This window comes from Triticum aestivum, chromosome 4A (assembly GCF_018294505.1).
Source record: "Triticum aestivum cultivar Chinese Spring chromosome 4A, IWGSC CS RefSeq v2.1, whole genome shotgun sequence".
Classification (NCBI taxonomy): Eukaryota; Viridiplantae; Streptophyta; class Magnoliopsida; order Poales; family Poaceae; genus Triticum; species Triticum aestivum.
The window spans coordinates 227,182,128-227,199,475 of record NC_057803.1 but is presented as its reverse complement, the minus strand read 5'-3'; positions in this window follow the sequence as shown (position 1 = coordinate 227,199,475).

The window sequence follows — 17,348 nt, the reverse complement described above, 5'->3', positions numbered from 1 at the left end:
GCTTTTGATCTTAACCACTTCAAATGTTAATTTTTCTGCCCTGGAGCCATACTCATCCCCAAAGGCTACTTCCAGCTCAATCTTACCAACTGGGTATGCCGATTTACCAGGTACCACACCGTGAAAAACAGTGTTGGATTGTTTAAGATTTTTATCCGTCAATCCCATCCGGTGGAACGTCTCATAGTAGAGAATGTTGATGTTGCTGCCTCCATCCATGAGCACCTTAGTAAACTTGTACCCACCAACCTGAGGTGCCACTACCAAAGCCAAGTGACCCGGATTATCAACCCGGGGCGGGTGATCCTCTCTGCTCCACACACTAGGCTGCTCCGACCAACGTAGATAACATGGAATTGCCGGTTGAACGGCATTGACGACCCTCTTACATAAACTGGTAGTAAAGACATGGTACTGTCCGCTACTCAACTGCTTCAGGTTGCTCTGATAGCCGGATTGCTGCTGCTGTTGATTCCCTTGGCCGTGTTGCTGATTATATCCTCCTTGGTGACCAGGATAACCCTGACCGTGAAAACCTCCTCCGCTTGAACCGGCGCCCGGGCCCTGAAAGCCGCCTCCACCTGAGCCGCCACATGGGCCGTGAACCCCATCAAATGCGTTTGAATTTTTAAATGCCTTCATGATCATGCAATCCTTCCACAAGTGGGTGGCTGGTTTCTCCCGGGTGCTGTGTTTTGGACAAGGTTCATTGAACAACTGCTCAAGGGTGGGGCCTGACCCGCCCGATCGAGGGGGTTGTCTGCCCTTGTGCCGCTGATTACCACCCTGCGCATTAGTATTAGCAACAAACTCATCAGCCTTACGTTTAGTACCTCCCTGATTCACCGGGTTATGCTGGTAACCGTTGCCATTGCCGTTCTTCTTTCCCTTCGTTGCCTTTTCTTCATCAAACACCGGGTCCTTGGTGGTATTAGAATTGGCATACTTGACAAGAGCTGCCATCAACGTTCCCATGTCATTACAGTCACGTTTAAGCCGCCCCAACTTCTGCTTCAGAGATTCAAAACGGCAATTTTTCTCCAACATCAAAACTGCTGAGCCGGCATCCATCGTATCAGATGAATGTATTATCTCCTTGACCCGGCGCACCCAATGGGTTGTAGATTCACCATCCTCTTGCTTGCAATTGGTCAAGTCCACAATCCACATTGGCTGCTTACACGTGTCCTTAAAGTTCTAGATGAACCGTGCTTTCAACTCTTCCCATGAGCCGATAGAATTGGGTGGCAATCCCTTCAACCAGGTCCGAGCCGTTCCATCCAACATCATGGTAAAATACTTGGCCATTGCAGCATCGCTAACCTCCAACAGCTCCATAGCCATCTCATAACCCTCAATCGAAGCCCCCGACTGTAGGTCAGCCGTGTAATTAGGCACCTTACGAGGCCCCTTGAAATCCTTGGGAAACCGCTCATTGCGTATGGCTGGGACCAGGCAAGGCACACCTCCGGTTCTCGTGGCCACTACTGCCTCAACCGAGGTTGCTGGATAAGCCGGAAAGGTTTGGTGGGCCGCCTGCTGTGCCGCTATTTGAGCCGCTCGCTCCGCCTCTTGACGAATCCTCTCCTGATCCGCCAAGTTAAGGGCTCCAGCCCGCACCGGCTCATGCCTGTATGGCCGATTGTGGCGTTGAGCATTACTTGACATCTCTACGGACTCCATGTGCCTATTGTAACTCGGGCTCCGGTTTGGGTGAGGAGTTGAATGAATCTCGTCTCGACTGTAAGAGTATGCATCCTGCTGGGCCAAAGCTATCTGAAGTAGTTCTCTTACCCGCTGAGTTTCAATTGCTGCTAGCGAGTCGCCTTCCATTAGGACAGCTGCAAAACGAGCCGACGCTGCAATGATATTTTCCATAGGGTTGGAGAAGTGACCTGGAGGTGTTGACACATAACGAGGAGGAGCTTTATTCATGCGAGGTGGTTCCATGGCGCGTGGATGAACTGGTGCACTGGGTGTCGTGACCCGGTTTGCCTCCGGCGGGTTGCTCCCCCCAGCCCTAGGTGTATGCAACAGGTTTCTCGGATCCAGCGTTAGAGGCAGACGCGACTGAGTTTTCGGATGCCTCCTCCTCATGACCTCGTTTGATGCATTAAGATCCACTGAGAGCCTGAAAGGTTCTGCTTGAAGCTGCTGAGCCTGAGCATCTAGGGCTGCTCGTTCTGCTGCCATCCGGGTTTCCTCCGCGGCTAGATTTTCCTTAGCTTGCACCATCTCCTCCCGCACGCGTGCCACTTCTGCGTCGTGATGGGCTTTATCCGCCGGTTCTACCACAGCGGTTAATAGAGTCATTAGCCTATCCATGAGGCCCATTAGAACCTGAGCCGGGGGGCGCGCGAGGTCTCCTAAACCGGCTGATGCCGACCCGGTAGCTGCTGCTGCCCCTGCGGTGGAGTTCTGCCCGGGCTGCATCCCCACCATGAAGACTCTGGCCCAATTCGGTGGCTCAAGGGGGTCCGGAATACTGCTGCCGTCGGAACAGCCCCCGAGCATGCCGTCTTGCAGCTGGTACAATGAGTCCATCTCACCTGTTGATGATGCAGTATCAGAGCAGATGGCCGTCTCCCCGCCTTCCATTGATCCTTCAGAGTATTCACCGTCATGGATGCAGCCTACGAAGGCATGTTTCATGACAGATTGAACACGGGCGGACCCGGCACGCTGAGCCGTTTCGATGAGGTTGGGGTGGACATCCGGCTCAGGGCCTGACACGCCGATCCGGCCGATGAAGATGTGAATTCAACCGAAGGGGACCTGGTACCCGTACTGGATCGAGCCGGCCTCGGGGCCCCAGCCTTCGTCGTCGATGTAGAGTTTGCCGCGACGACTCTTGGTCATCCGGCCCACGGCGTATCCCTTGAGCCCTTCGAAGTTGCCCTTCAAGAACTCAAATCCACCGTGCGCTGGCCCCACGGTGGGCGCCAACTGTCATGGATTTAACACGGCAGATGTCCTAGAGCCAGGACTTAGTCGTAGGGCCATCGCACTAGGAAGCTTAAAGGGGTTAATCGGGACAAGGGACACGATAGAGTTTTTATACTAGTTCGGCCCCTTACGATGAAGGTAAAAGCCTAAGTCTAGTTTGGATCGGTATTGCTGAGGTTTCGATCTCCAAGAGGCTAAGCTCGCCGGCTTGGTTCTCGATCTGTTGTTTCTTGCCCTAAACCGCCACTGGGTCATCCCCTTATATACACAGGTTGACGCCTGGTGGCCTACAGAGTCCCGGCCGGCTCATAATCGTGTCCGGCTCAATGACTTCCTTTACATGCCTTTCTTTACAAGTCTTTCCTTACATACGGCACTTTACAATATCAGGCCTTAAGCCGGCCCCAGGCCTTTGGGCCTTCTATATATTTAGTAAACTATCATCTTGAATGTTTATTGGGCTTCTTATGTAACCCACCATTAGGGCTGACCCGACCCCTCCTGGGCGGGTCATACTGGTAGTAATATCCCCAAAACATAGCACTATGCATTTTCAATCTTTTTGGTAACTCGTTGCCAAAGGGGGAGAAATGTATAGATCATAGGCTTTGAGAGAGAGTGTTTTCCTTGTTTGTCTCTCTTGCTTTTGGTTGAACTTTATTGTGTGCTTGGTTGATACTTTATGTTTGTGTGAGATACTTTTTTGATCATGTGTTTGATCATATGCTACTTTAATGCTTGTCTAGATGATATTATCTCTTATATCCCATATATGATCATTCACTTTTCTTGGTGATGAGTGCATGCTTTTAATTTCTATCATTTTGAGCGCTCCACCAAGACGTATGTGACATGGAAGAGTAACCCATGATCCTAATCGGTTGTGCATTTGCATTCAAAAGCTAATTTTAAATAATGCACAAATTTAGGGGGAGCTCTTGCTTATCACATACTTCTCAAAGCGATGATGTATTTCAATCTGATGATCATTTGTCGAAGATTTGATCTATATGTTGTCATCAGTTACCAAAAAGGGAGATTGAAAGTGCAACTATCCCTGGGTGGTTTTGGAAATTATTAACAACATATAGCTCATTGAGCTAATGCTATTTCAACATAAATATTTCAGGAAAGCTCAATGTTTGGCATGGCATGGATTATAAATGTGGACCCCTCAAAATGCTAAGGACAAAAGATTGGCTCAAGCTCTAAAGCTCAAGACTCTACATTTTACTTTTAGTGATCCAAGATCACATTGAGTCCATAGGAAAAGCCAATACTATTAAAAGGGGGTGAGGTGTTGCTTAATGGCTTACTTGCTCAAAATGCTTAGTGATATGCTCCAAAAACCCTCAACCACTTTCTCACATCCACATATGTCCCAAACCAAAAGTCAAACTCGGACCCACCAAAATTTTCTATCCGGCGCCACCGAGTTCATTTGATATAGCCACTACCACAAACCCTAGACACTTCGGTCTTACGTATAGGTATCTCGGTCTCACCGAGATGGGATTGCAAACTCTCTGTTTCCCTTCAGAGCGTTTCGGTCCAACCGAGATGAGCGATCGGTCCCATCAAGTTCGCAATGCAAACTCTCTGTTTCCCCTTCGTAACGTGTACGTCTCACCGAGATGAGCGAATCGGTCCCACCGACTTTGCCTGACCAACTCTCCAGTTAGCTTATTACCAAAATCGGTCCCACCGAGTTTGTGTAATCGGTCTCATCGAGATTACGTTATGCCCTAACCCTAATGAAATCGGTCACACCAAGTTGACATGTCGGTCCCATCGAAAATCCTAATGTTCACATTTTTGAACTAAATCGGCCTGGCCGAGTTTCATTATTCGGTCCCACCGAGTCTGGTGATTTGTGTGTAACAGTTAGATTTTGTGTGGAGGCTATATATACCCTTCCACCCACTCTTCATTCGTGGAGAGAGCCACTAGAACATGCCTACACTTCCAACATTCATTTTCTGAGAGAGAACCACCTACTCATGTGCTGAGACCAAGATATTCCATTCCAACCATATGAATCTTGATCTGTAGACTTCTCCAAGTTGCTTTCCTCTCAAATCATCTTTCGACCAAATCCAAATTAGTGAGAGAGAGTTAAGTGTTGGGAAATATCATTTGAAGCACAAGAGCAAGGAGTTCATCATCAACACACCGTCTATTACCTTTTAGAGAGTGGTGTCTCCTAGATTGGTTAGGTGTCACTTGGGAGCCTCCAACAAGATTTTGGAGTTGAACCAAGGAGTTTGTACGGGCAAGGAGATCGCCTACTTTTTGAAGATCTACCCTAGTGAGGCAAGTCCTTCGTGGGCGATGGCCATGGTGGGATAGACAAGGTTGCTTCTTCGTGGACCCTTCCTGGGTGGAGCCCTCGGTGGACTCACGCAACCGTTACCCTTCGTGGGTTGAAGTCTCCACCAACATGGATGTATGATAGCACCACCTATCGGAACCACGCCAAAAATCTCCGTGTCGACATTGCGTTTGCTCCCTCCAAAATCATCCCTTTACCTTCATGTGCAATGTTTTACATTCCGCTGCTATACTCTTAGACTTGCATGTGTAGGTTGATTGCTTGACTAGTGCTAAGTTGCTAAAATCTGCCAAGACTAAAATTGGGAAAAGGCTAGATTTTTATTTGGTCAAGTAGTCTAATCACCCCCCCTCTAGACATACTTTCGATCCTACATCCTTCTTTATAAAGATGTGGGTCATTCCAAAAGTAATGTCTTCAATCATAGAAGATTTTTTTTCTTTTGTTGGTATGTGAAACTAGGTGGTATAAATTTACCAACAATATAATTAGCGTAATCAGCATACCAAGGAGTATTATGAGAAACATTTATTGCAACAAGTTGTTCATCAAGAAAGCTATCATCAATAGGTGGTGGGTCATCAAGTATATTTTATAACCTAGACAAGTTATCTGCCATGGGGTTCACAACTTCTTTCCTATCAGTGATATGTAAATCAAATTCTTGTAACAAGAGAACCCACGTAATGAGTCTAGGTTTAGCATCTTTCTTTTCCATGAGATATTTTATAGCAGCATGGTCAGTGTGAACAATCAGTTTGGATTCAACAATTTAAGCTCTGAATTTATCACAAGCAAACACAATTGCTAAAAAATTCTTTTTCAGTAGTAGCATTATATCTTCGAGCACTATCTAGAGTTTTGCTAGCATAATGGATAACATTTAATTTCTTATCAACTCTTTGTCCTAGAACAGCACCAACAACATAATAACTAGCATCACACACATAATTTCAGAAGGCAAGCTCCAATCAGGTGGTTGAAATATAGGTGCAAAAGTTAAGGCTTTCTTAAGGTATTCAAAGGCTTCTACACAATCATCATCAAAAACAGATGGAACATCCTTTTGTAAAAGATTTGTAAAAGGCCTAGAAATTTTAGAGGAGTCTTTAATAAACCTCTTATAGAAACTAGCATGACCAAGGAAACTATGAATACCTTTAATATCTTTAGGACATGGAATTTTCTCAATTGCATCAACTTTAGCTTTATCCACCTCAATACCTCGTTCAAACATTTTATGCCCCAAGACAATACCTTCATTAACCATAAAGTGGCACTTCTCCCAATTGAAGACAAGATTAATTTGTTCACATCTCTGCAAAACTCGATCAAGGTTGCTTAAGCAATCATCTAAATAGGTTCCGTAAATGGAAAAATCTTCCATGAAAACCTCAACAATCTTTTTACAAAAATCATAGAATATAGCAGTCATACATCATTGAAAGGTAGCAGGTGCATTGCATAAACCAAAAGGCATATGTCTATAAGCATAAGTTCCAAAGGGACAAGTAAATGTGTATTTTTCTTGATTAGGTTGTGAAACAGGTATTTAAGAAAAAATAGAATATCCATCAAGAAAACAAAAGTGTGTGTGCTTAGACAATCTTTCTAGCGTTTGATCAATAAAAGGCAGAGGGTAATGATCTTTTCTAGTGGCTTTATTTAATTTTCTGAAATCAATTACCATTTTACAGCCAGTAACAATTCTTTGTGGAATAAGTTCATTTTTATTATTAGGAACAATGGTAATACCTCCCTTATTAGGGACACAATGAACAGGACTTACCCATCTACTTTCATCTATGGGATAGATTATACCTACTTCCAGAAGTTTTTAGTATTTCTGTTCTTACCACTTCCTTCAGCTTAGGATTCAAACTTCATTGGTGATCAATAACGGGTTTAGCATCAGGTTCCATATTAATCTTGTGATGACATAGAGTGGGACTAATGCCCTTAAAATCATCAAGAGTATAACCAATAGCAGCACGGTGCTTCTTCAGAATTTTTAATAATCTTTCTTCTTCATGTTCTGAAAAGTTAGCACTAATAATAACAGGATATATCTTGTACTCATCAAGATAAGCACATTTCAAAGTGTCAGGCAATTGCTTTAATTCGAACACATGATCACCTTTAGGTGGAGGAGGACCGCCTAGAGTTTCAATAGGCAAATTGTGTTTAAGAAGAGGTTGTTGTTCAAAGAATATTTTATCTATTTCATTTCTTTCATGCATGTGCGTATCATTTTCATGGTCTGGCAAATATTCTTCTAGTGATCGGTAGGAGGCATAACAATAGAAGCAAGATCAATTATATCATCCTTACTAGGAAATTCTTTATAATGAGGTTGTCTATTAAACTTAGAGAAATTAATCTCATGAGACTCATCACCAAAACTAACACTGACAGTTTGTTTTCTACCAAAGATATCTTGTGGGGAACCAAAAACTAGAAAATCAGTAGGGTATTTTATTTTCCCACACAAGACTTCAACATCTCTAACAATCGCAAGTGGTGTAATGGTGTCTCTATTTGCAAGTTTAATAGTAACATCTATGTCTTCTATTTTGGCAGGTGCTATGTCATTCATAATTTCTTGGTATAAGGTAAAAGGAATAGCACTCACGCTAGCACCTAAGTCACATAAACCATGATAACGATGATATCCTATTTTAACTGAGACAATAGGCATGCCAACAACAGGTCTATGTTTATCTTTTTCATCGAGTTTGGCAATTCTAGCAGCTTCATCACAGAAATAAATAACATGCCCATCAATATTTTCTACCAGGAGATATTTAACCATAGCAACACTAGGTTCTACTTTGATTTGCTTACATGGTTAGGTTCTTTAATATTACTTTTGCGAACCACGGTTGATACCTTAGCATGGTCCTTTATCCTAATAGGGAAAGGTGGTTTTTCAATATAAGTGGTAGGCACAACTGGATCAACATTGTAAATAATAGTTTCATCTAAGCTTTAACCGGTTCTTTAATTGGTGGATGATATTAAACCACTTATATTTAGGGATATCAACATGGGTAGCAAATGATTAACAAAACGAGGCCACTATCTTAGAGTCAAGTCCATATTTAGTGCTAAACTTGTGAAAAGCATCGATATTCATAAAAGATTTAACACAACTGAACTCAAGCTTAATAACCGACTCTTTAGCTTCATCGAGTTCCCAATCTTTAGAGTTGCATTTAATTCTTTCTAAAATATTCCACCTTAATTCAATAGACTTTTTCATAAAGGAACCAGTACAAGAAGTATCAAGCATGGATTGATCATCACGAGAAAGCCGAGCATAAAAGTTCTGAATAATAATTTCTCATGAGAGCTCATGATTGGGGCATGGATATAACATTGACCTAAGCCTCCCCCAAGCTAGAGCGATACTTTATCCTTCATGAGGCAAAAATATATATATGTAATTACTATCACGATGAACTAGATGCATAGGATAATTTTTTGGTGAAATTCTAATTTCAATCGGTTCTAGTTCCAAGATCCAATATCATCGCATAGCCTATACCATGTCAATACCATTCCCTTCAAAGATAAAGGGAAAACCTTCTTCTTAGTTTCATCTCCGGGTAAACCTGCAAGCTTGAATAATCCACAAATTTCATCCACATAGATCAAGTGTATATCAGGATGTTCAATTCCATCTCCTGCATAAGGATTAGCTGCTTTCCATAATAACAACTGACAATAAATTTTAGCACGTAGTAATAATTTTTCCTTACTAAGTGTGGTTCTCTCCCCGGCAACAACGCAAAAAAGAGTCTTGATGACCCACAAGTATAGAGGATCAATTGTAGTCCTTTCAATAAGTAAGAGTGTCGAACCCAACGAGGAGAAGAAGGAAATCAAAAGTGGTTTTCAGCAAGGTATTTTATGCAAGCACTGAAATAGTCGGTAATAGGTAGTTTAATAGCAAGATAATTTGTAACGGTTAGGTAATGGTAATGGTAAATAAACTGCAGCAAGGTAGCCCAATCCTTTTGTGGCAAAGGATAGGCCAAAACAATCTCTTATGATAAGCAATTCTTGAGGGCACACGGGAATTTCATCTAGTCACTTTCATCATGTTGGTTTGATTCGTGTTCGCTACTTTGATAATTTGATATGTGGGTGGACTAATGCTTGGGTGCTATTCTTACTTGAACAAACCTCCCACATATGATTAACCCCCTCGCAAGCATCTGCAACTAAGAGAAAGGTATTAAGATAAAATCTAACCATAGCATTAAACATTTGGACCCAAATCGGTCCCTTACGAAGTATCGCATAAACTAGGGTTGAAGCTTCTGTCACTCTAGCAACCCATCATCTAATAACTACTCAACAATGCATTCCCTTAGGCCCAAAGATGGTGAAGTGCCATGTAGTTGATGTTCATAGGACACCACTAAGGGAATCACAACATACATATCATCAAAATATCGAACACATATCAAGTTCACATGATTACTTGCAACATGACTTCTCCCGTGACCTCAAGAATAAAAGTAACTACTCACAAATGATAATCATGATCAAGATCAGAGGGGTATTAAATAGTATAATGGATCTAAACATATAATCTTCCACCAAATAAACCAACTACAGGATGTAATCAATACTACTAGTCACTCACAGGTACCTGAGGTTCTGGTACAAAGATTGAACACAAGAGATGAACCAGGGTTTGAGAGGAGATGGTGATGTTGAAGATGTTGATGAAGATTGGCCTCCCAAAGATGAGAGGGTAGTCGGTGATGACGATGGCTTTGATTTCCCCCTCCGGGAGGGAAGTTCCCCCGGCGGAATCGCTCCGCCAGAGGGCAAAAGTGCTCCTGCGCAAGTTCTGCCTCGAGACGGCGGTGCTCCATCCCAAAAGTCCTCCAATTATTTTCTCTAGGTCTAAATGACCAACATACCTGAAGATGGGCACTGGAGGTGGGCCGGGTTAGCCACAACCCACCAGGGCGCGCCTGGGGGGCCTACAGCGCCCTGGTGTCTTGTGGTCACCAGGTGGACCTCCTCTGGTAGTTATTTGCTCCAGTATATTTATATATTCCAAAATAATTCTCTGTAAATTTTCAGCTCATTTGGATATGTGTAGAATAGGTGCACTGACGTAGCTTTTTTAGGCCTAGAATTCGCCGGCATTCCCCCTCTTTGTGTAAACCTTGCCTATTATGAGAAAAAATTCATTAGAAATACTCCATAAAGCATTATTATGCATAAAAACATTATAAATAATAGTAGGAAAACATGATGCAAAATGGACGTATCAAATGCCCACGATTCGAATAAATAATCCGTTTGCGATATTGGTTCCCAATTATTAATAATATCCCGTTTGTAAGAAGATAAAAATTACATCAAAACTTGTCTCAAATTTGACAAAAAAGTATAATACCACTATCTATTGGTGTCCATATGACAACACGATAAGTTTCATGAATTTCAACTAAGTTTTGGATTAACTAGATTTTAAAAATCAAGATTCTCAATGTTTGAAATTTCTTGCACGGGGACTAAGCATGCACCTAGTGACATACATATGTTCTTCCAATCCATTTTGGTGCACTATCACGTGTGCATGTAGCTCAAATTTGATTTTTGCACATTATACCCCTAGAAAATCAATCAATGTACTAAAACGTCTTAATGATCTCTGTTTTTTTTCAAAATTTAGCATGTCCCTCCTTTGGTCACATATGTTCACCACGGAAATTTTTTAACATGCCTCGTAGTTGCGATGGATGTCCAGTGTGTGTGTGCGCGCATCTGGGGGAGGGGGTCTGGCAGTACACTACGAGTCGTGAGCCATCGTCTGTGATTGACCGTTTTGTGAGGCAGGTGCCACATCAAAGTCATGAATTCGTATTTAAAACATTACACAACCCTTTCATACATACATGTTTGGGCCACGTGCAGTCGGTGGTTGTCCTACATGACATTCACTCACATGTGACGCTTTTTATGGGCCCATGAGGTCGTCGTCCATCACTTTGACCTACAATCGGCAGAGAGGTTAATTTGACCAGCAAGGTTGATTATTTTTTGTTTGTGTTACGGTAGGAGTACATAATACTAGTCGAAGACGTGGGAGGGGACCAGCATATATACTACGTACGCCTCTAGGAACACACCTCACTCAGTGTGGGGACTTTTCGGTTTCCAAGGGACGTGCACATCAAAGTTGTGCATCATCTATTCAAACATCACACAACACCTCTTTCGGCCACATGCATGCAAGCAGTGGTTATCCTAGGACACTCACCTGTGACGCTTTCATCTGTGGCCTGCGAGGTCATTGTCCATGCATGCATCACTTTCACCTACATCGGGAGAGGTTCATTAATTTGACCATCAAGGAGGATTCTTTTTGGTTTGTATTATGGTAGGAGCATACAGTACACGTCGAAGAGGGGGAAGGGGACTAGCATATACTACGCTTCATGAATCTCGCTCTGTGTGGTGACTTTACGGTTTTTGAGGCATGTGCCACAACAAAGTTGTCCAATTTGGGTATTGATACGTCTCCAACATATCTACTTTTTCTCATGCTTGATGAAATGAATCATAATATGCATGAATTTGCTATTAGAGTTGCAACTAGAGGAGGTAAACTGACTCAGGAACCACTTTATCCTGAGGGACACTGAGGGAGTCCTGGATTAGGGGGTATCCGGACAGCCGGATTATATCCTTGGGCTTGACTGTTGGACTATGAAGATACAAGATTGAAGACTTCGTCTCGTGTCCGGACGGGACTCTACTTGGCATGGAAGGCAAGCTAGGCAATACGGATATGTATGTCTCCTCCTTTGTAACCGACCTTGTGTAACCCTAGCCCTTTCCGGTGTCTATATAAAACGGAGGGTTTTAGTCCGTAGGACAACAGACAATCATACCATAGTCTAGCTTCTAGGGTTTAGCCTCTCCGATCTCGTGGTAGATCAACTCTTGTAATACTCATATCATCAAGAATAAATCAAGCAGGACGTAGGGTTTTACCTCCATCAAGAGGGCCCGAACCTGGGTAAATCATCGTGTCCCCTGCCTCCTATTACCATCCGCCTTAGACGCACAGTTCGGGACCCCCTACCCGAGATCCGCCAATTTTTACACCGACATTGGTGCTTTCATTGAGAGTTCCTCTATGCCATTGCCAGAAGGAAGGATGTCTCATCTCATCTTTAAAGACGGTACTACTGTTGGGGGAGCTTTGGCTGTCGGCAAAACTCTCCGGCTAGGCGGTTTCATCATGACCGCCTGTTCGGCCGCCACGCCGATGATGACTTCTTGGGTCATCGAAAATCGCCTCCACGTCAAATCGGCACTCGTCGAACAGATGGATCCAATGGAGCTCGCTTCCTTAAACGAGCTCTTGGATCGCGTCGCCGCCTAGGGAGTCGCTATGGATTATGATCGGATTGGGCTTAAACCCGATCAAAGGGAGATTAACTCTCCACCAGTCACCCATCACGTTGCGGTGGTGGAGGAACAATGCGGCAACTCTTCCTGTATCTTGAGGACTAACTATGTCTGGATTCCTGAGCTCTCCGAGCCAGATACCCGCTTACGGGAGGACATCACCCAACCCCTGAAACTAGAATCGGGCAGCGGGCCAAATTTATTGGGTAACACTCCGGAACCCGAACTTCCAAGATTGGAAACTCCTCAGCCCCTGGGTCTCAGATCGGGTAGGGATTCGGACTCAAATCCACCCACCCACCCAGACATAAATGATCTTTCCCACATCAGGCAAGACCCCATGAAACAATACGTCATTATTGGGCCAGATTCCTCCTTGTGACGAACAAGGTTAAGGACTGTCGCGAGGAAGACGCAGTCTCACTTTTCTACAATAATTGCACGGACAAGGGAATCCTTAACGTCTTAAGTTGTCGTGACATATCACGCTTCGCTGACTTGGCGTCAATAGTACAAAAGTACTGTGTGATGGAAAGTGCTTGGAAAACCAAAGCAAACTTTTGGGATAATCCGGCTCTGAATATACACCCAGTCCGAAGCAAAAGGGTGCTCTATGATAAGACGCCCGACCTAGTTGCAAAGAACAAAAATCCTCTACAGGGCATGGAACCGTACTGGAGGGATGGCTTAACAGACCCTGCAAAATTCATAGTACAGCGGATACAATACCAACGCTCAGCCTTAGAGCATGTTGGATACTCCGGCAGGTGGCCAAAAGCGGTGAGGATCTTCTTATCCCAAATGCCACAGAGTACCATCCCATGGATAACAATATGGTGTTAACAGTCTTTGAGACATTTGCGTCAAATAATAGGCGCAAGCGAACACTTCGCAGCATGGCAGAAATCTGCCACATAGCAGCAATAAATCCATGGAGTGACATGGCTATTACCTTCAATGCCAGTGATGAACCTAAAATCCGAACAGCCCGAGCACCAGCCGCACTGGTCCTCAGTCCAATTGTGGACGACTTTCGACTCACCAAATTACTCATGGACGGCGGCAGCGGATTAAACCTCATCTATGAGGAAACTCTTCAAAAAATGGAAATAGACTGGAACCGCATTGAGCAAAGTAGCACAACCTTCAGAGGAATCATACCCAGTCGGGAGGCACGATGCGCTGGGAAAATCACACTAGATGTGGTATTCGGTACGCCAGAGAATTATAGGTCCGAAGAAATTACATTTCAAGTGGCCTAGTTCAGCAGTGGATAAAACGCCCTTTTAGGACTTGAGGCGTTCACGATCTTCCAAGCTGTACCCCATTATGGGTACATGAAGCTCAAAATGCCCGGGCCCAACGGAATCATCACTCTCACTAGTGATCCGGACACAACACTCCGCGCCGAAAACAAAACAGCTTCACTGGCCCTCGAGGCATTATCCGAAGCCCTCTCGGCCGAGGAATTAACCACGCTATGCTCCACAGTGGACAGGGACAACGTGATACTCGATAAGAGATCCAAGTCCACCTCTTTTAAACCAGCAGATGAAATAGTCAAATTCCAAGTCCACCCAACGGACCCTACAAAAATAGCCTCCATCAGGGCACAGTTAAACCCCGCCGTGGACGCCATAGTACGAGAGTTCCTGCACGAGAATTGGGACATATTCGCCTGACACCCCTCAGACATGCCAGGAATCCCACGCAGGCTAGACGAGCATAGCCTCAATATCCTAAAGGGATTCAAGACGGTCAAGCAAGCTCTACGGCGTTTCTCCAAACCTAAGAGACATGCCATGGGAGAGGAACTAGCCAAGTTATTGGAGGTCGGATTCATCAGAGAGATAAAACACCCGGACTGGCTTGCAAACCTGGTGATGGTACCAAAGAAGGATAATCCTAGCACCTTTGTGTCGATTTCAAGGACCTCACTAAAGCTTGCCCAAAGGATCCGTTCCCCCTCCCCCGCATCGATCAAATTATTGATGCTACCGCAGGACACGAGTCATTGTGTTTCCTCGATGCATACTCCAGTTACCACCAAATCAAGATGGCGGAGTCCGACCAAGCCGCAACGACATTCATCACACCATACGGGCCCTTATGTTTCATCACAATGCCTTTTGGGCTCAAAAACGCCGGCGCAACATATCAGCGCATGAATCAGACATGTCTGGAAAAACAAATCGGCAAAACAGTAGAGGCATACGTAGACAATGTGGTCGTCAAAACCAAACACGTCGACTCTTTGATAGACGACTTGAACCTCACATTCGACAACCTCCGAACATACGACATTAAGCTCAATCCAGAAAAATGCGTTTTTGGCGTACCAGCCGGAAAGCTCCTGGGTTTCATTGTCTCCAGTAGAGGTAATGAAGCTAACCCGGCCAAAATCCGAGCTTTGTCACAATTGGCTACCCCAACAGACCTCAAACAAATCCAAAAGTTAACAGGATGTGTGGCGGCTCTAAGCCGCTTTATCTCCCGCTTAGGAGAAAAGGCTTTACTGCTTTATTGCCTTCTTCGGTGCACCGAACACTTTGAGTGGACGGACGCTGCCACAGCCGGATTGGAGGAAATAAAGGCCATTTTGGCAACCAACCCAATCCTGGCCACACCAAACATTGGCGAAGCAATGTTGTTGCACATTGCGGCAACTCATCAAGTTGTAAGTGCAGTGCTCGTCGTCGAACGAGAAGCTGTCGGACAAAATTTCCCTCTTCAAAAGCCGGTATACTATGTATCCACTGTCCTCACTCCACGCAAGTCACGGTACCCACATTATCAAAAGATAGCCTATGCGGTATTCATGGCATCCTGGAAGCTGCGACACTACTTTCAAGAGTGTTTGATTACAGTAGCCTTGGAAGTGACACTTAATGATATTATAAACAACCGCGACGCTACGGGCCGGATTGCCAAATGGGCCATTGAACTCCTCCCATTCGACATAACATACAAACCTCGACGGTCCATTAAGTCGCAAGTATTGGCCGACTTTGTCGCCGAATGCACGGAGGCCGAACTCCCTAAAGAGTACGGCGCATACTCCAATTGGATCATGCACTTCGACGGTTCTAAAATGCTGGCTGGTCTAGGGATTAGCGTCATCCTGACGTCCCCAACCGGAGATACCGTTCAGTACGTACTACAAATATTGTATACAGACTCCAACAACGTAGCCGAATACGAAGCTCTGTTGCATGGTCTTCGGATGGCAGTCTCCATGGGCATTCAACGCCTGGAGGTGCGTGGGGATTCAAACCTTGCAATATCCCAAATAAATGGAGACTTTGACGCCAAGGATCCGAAAATGCCGGCCTACCGAAACGCCTTCCTAAAAATGTTAGCTCGGTTCGAGGGACTTGAATTTCACCATGTGGCTCGGGAAAACAATCAAGCGGCGGATATCCTCGCCCGCATCGGCGCAAAACGCGACGCAGACCCCCCAACATATTCCTGGAAAAGCTATTCAAGCCATCCGTAGTATGGGAAGGGGACACCGGTAACAATAGTCCGGACCTGGCCAAAATGCCCGATACCGAATAATCTGACACAATCGGAGGCTTCGCCACCGAAATAACACCTTCAGCCCACGTAATTATGGCCATTATTGCCCCGTGGACAGAACCATTCCTGGCCTACCTAACTAGGCGGGAACTTCCGAAGGACCAAAATGAGGCACGCTGCTTAGTGTGGCGATCTAAGGCCTACAGGGTCCACAAGGGAGAATTTTATAAAAAAAGCACTACCGGAGTCCTTCAAAGGTGCATCTCCGAAGAGGAAGGGCGGAACCTTTTGGCAGAAATCCACGCCGGACTCGGCGGTCACCATGCCGCATCCCAGGATCTTGTAAGCAAGGCCTTCCATACAGGATTCTATTGGCCAACGGCCCGAGCAGATGCACATGACTTGGTCCAACGTTGTGCCGGTTGCCAGCTCTTTGCATATCAAAGCCACATGCCACCCACCGCCCTCCAAACAATCCCCATTACATGGCACTTCGCTGTCTGGGGGCTTGACATGGTTGGACCCCTTAAAGGGAGAACCCACAAGAAAAAATACTTACTGGTCATGGTGGATAAATTCACCAAATGGATAGAGGCCAAACCTGTTAAAACAATCGAATCTGGACCAGTGATAGACTTCATATCTGGGGTCGTACACCATTATGGCGTCCCCCACAGCATCATCACTGACAAGGACACAAACTTCACAGCCGATGTGGTAAAACTCTGGTGCAGCAAAATGGGCATCAAGCTCGATTATGCTTCAGTCTATCACCCACAAACCAACATTCAAGTCGAGCGAGCAAACGGTCTTATAATGAGCGGCATTAAACCCAGATTAGTGTGTTCCTTAACGGAGTCCAACACGCACTGGGTAGAGGAGCTCGACTTCCTACTCTGGGGGCTGCGGACCATGCCGAATCGTAGTACCAGATATACATCCTTCTTTATGGTGTACGGCACAGAGGCAGTCTTGCCCTGTGACATAATTCATGACTCACCTCGAGTGCGCATGTACGAAGAAAGAGAAGACGAGCTCGATCGGTAGGACAGTCTGGACACCTTGGAGGACGAGCGCGACATAGACAAAGCCCGTTCCACATTTT